Below are 2,706 nucleotides of genomic sequence, written 5' to 3'. Positions count from 1 at the left end.
AACACAATTAAATCGTGGTTACCATAAATTTCCAAGAGACGAGTTGATCATCTTCACACTATAATATGCATAATTATGCATGTTGATTAGAACATATTTCTTTGTTTTGTAACTGAAGGAAATCTTGGGAGAGTTTTTAATTTGAACCAGGCAGGAGAATCTTACAAGGACATTAGCAATGAAGTTAGCATTGGCACTCTTTTGGTGGGATTTTAGAGTCACTAAATCAGCTGGACTTCACGATCTAAATTATATCATGTTGATGCTATGCCCCAAGTTTTAGAAGAAAGTTTAGGGTTGTTTGAAGTCATCTCTCAGAATTTTTTAATGCACATCTAGGGTTTTTTTCTCAGGCTTTATCACTGACAGTTTAAAGTCAGGACCAAGTTTTTCTTTCTGGAGGGCATAGTTTACTCCTACTAATAGAACTTTCCTGAATTAGCGTGTTATACTTTTCAAAGTGAGTTTGAAGTTATCCTAATTCTTCTCTCCCTCCCAAGGAATTTGCTCTTGCAGGTACTCCACATCTTCCCTGAATCACCCATTTCCCATCACAATACAAATGCATTGTTAGTCTCCAATATTCAAAATAGTAGTAATAAAACACACTTTCTACCCACATTGTCCAAGGTATCGGTAATTTTGTTCTTCTATCTTCTCTACGATACTCACTTCTTAGATGGTCTCATGGTGATTCTCAGGTATACACATCATCACCTCTAAGCTGATGACTCCTTAACCTTCCCCTGTACTTTTGTCTGGTAAACCTAGGCATTAATAATTAACATATCCAAAAAAAAGCAAGCATCTTGATTCTCACTACCATCTCTAATCTAGTCCTTACCATTAATATTCTACCAATAAACAGCTTAATTGACCCGGGTGCTCATGCCAAAACTCATCAATCACCCTTGAAACATTTTTCTCAATCCATCACTAAAGTTGTGTTTGCTCTACCTTAAAACGAGACACCAATTTAAAAAACAAAACAAAGCAAAATGAAAAAACAAAAACCCATGGTCCTCATAAAGGCTGGTGCAGTTAGCCAGGGGTGGTACTTATTGCCCAAAGCTTCCAAAGGGTTCACTTATTCCCTATGTTTCCAGTGGCCCCCGCACAGCCCCCATTCCCTTGTGTGAAGTGTATGTGATTTCAAGGAAAGATTGAAGTTTTGACAGCAGAGCTTTCCCGTCTTTGCCTCAAATACCCTTCCTCTCCAAATGTCTCAAGTTCATCCCCACAGCTGACATGGGAACCACTTGACTACATTGAAGATGCCCTGCCGGTGATTTAAAAATGTACAAAAGAGGTAAAACATCTATATAAATAAAGGAGACCCAGGCCTCCTGGGTTTCTAGGGACTGCCTCCTGGCCACTTCTCAGCTGTACCACGGGGCCCTAGACTTGTTCTGCCTAATTTTCCCACAGCACAAGCCTTGCAGCCCTTGGCGGGGCTTGTTCTGGCTGAGACAGCCTAACCCACTAGGCGCTTCCCGATGCTTCCCAGCTGGGCCAGGGGCATTCGCCAAGGGCGAACCCTGCCAGAGCGCATCTGGCCTGCCCCAATAGATACCGCGTTTGCTCCACAAGCAGTTCTGAGACAGATAGACTCGGACCTCCTGAGGCTGTAGCCCTTGTGGCCACACCATTGCTTACCCCATCTGCCAGTGAGTAGCAGCACAGGTGCATCCTGGATGCAGTTGCCAATTGATAAGGACTTGAGGTAACTGGCAGTGGGAGTTTGTCTTTGAGGGGTACAGGAGTGTAGGAGACAATGGCCTGAGCACGTGGCTGGGCCAACAGGTCTTTTCCATGCTGTGCTGCATGAACATGATGCCGGACAGTTGAGTGAACGACTTGATGATGCTGAGGTTGTACAGCTGGCTAACCTTGAATAAGGTTGGGCAGTTCTTTTCAGTGCAGGAACACCTGTTCTATCACGACTTGCTATTTGAAGGCCAGGTGTGGCAAGTTCCCAGCCAGGATCCTGGAGACCCTGGGGGGCATGCTCATTGATCTCCTCAATACACTCATTTGCGCTATAAAAGGACCGGCTGTTAGTGATGCCATACACCAGGAGGATCCCCTGAGCGCCCCTGAACACCGTGCGCAACCTGTGCTGACCAGACATGTTCGAGAACTCCAGCTTGACCCACTGGCCCCACTGCAGGATGGTAGTCATCTAGTAGTCGATCCGGTTACTGCAGGATTAACGCAGCCTAGGCGGTACCTTCTTGAATGTGCTCCAGGATCTTGCTGTGGCCCACGTCGCTGTCGTCCATCAGCAAGAACTTGAGCAGGTAGCTATAGCTCTTGACCAGACTGCTCTTGGTCCCCATCCTTGATCATGTGCACACAGGACGCAACCCTATGCTCAGGGTGCTGGCTGGGTAGGAGGCCACACGACATCCCCTGGGAGCCCTCAGACCAGCCTACTCGTGGTATTTCAGGGAGGCAGTGCAGGGCAGTCCCTCCTTGGCACCACCTGTCTCATCTCAACCTGAGGTTCCTGCTTCTGCTAACAACTTCCGTACCATTAGCATGTCTTTCATGGGTAACTGAAGTAGTCCCTAAACCAGTATTCTTGCTTATTCTGCTCTTGCTTCCATGATATATTCTCCATATAATAGCCAACATGATACTTTACAAATATAAATCATATCAAGTCTCTCCTGTCATAGTCATTAGTACTACCCACTGACCACA

General features: G+C 45.8%; 1 pseudogene; it reads right to left on the bottom strand.

Annotated features, from left to right (window-relative positions):
* Nucleotides 1-1,482: 1,482 nt before the first annotated feature.
* On the bottom strand, nucleotides 1,483-2,339 carry LOC113920391 (annotated as a pseudogene).
* Nucleotides 2,340-2,706: the final 367 nt, after the last annotated feature.

Source organism: Zalophus californianus, chromosome 3, assembly GCF_009762305.2.
Source record: "Zalophus californianus isolate mZalCal1 chromosome 3, mZalCal1.pri.v2, whole genome shotgun sequence".
NCBI classification, from domain to species: domain Eukaryota; kingdom Metazoa; phylum Chordata; class Mammalia; order Carnivora; family Otariidae; genus Zalophus; species Zalophus californianus.
Note: the sequence above shows the minus strand (reverse complement) of the source record. Positions and strands in the feature narration are given on the sequence as shown.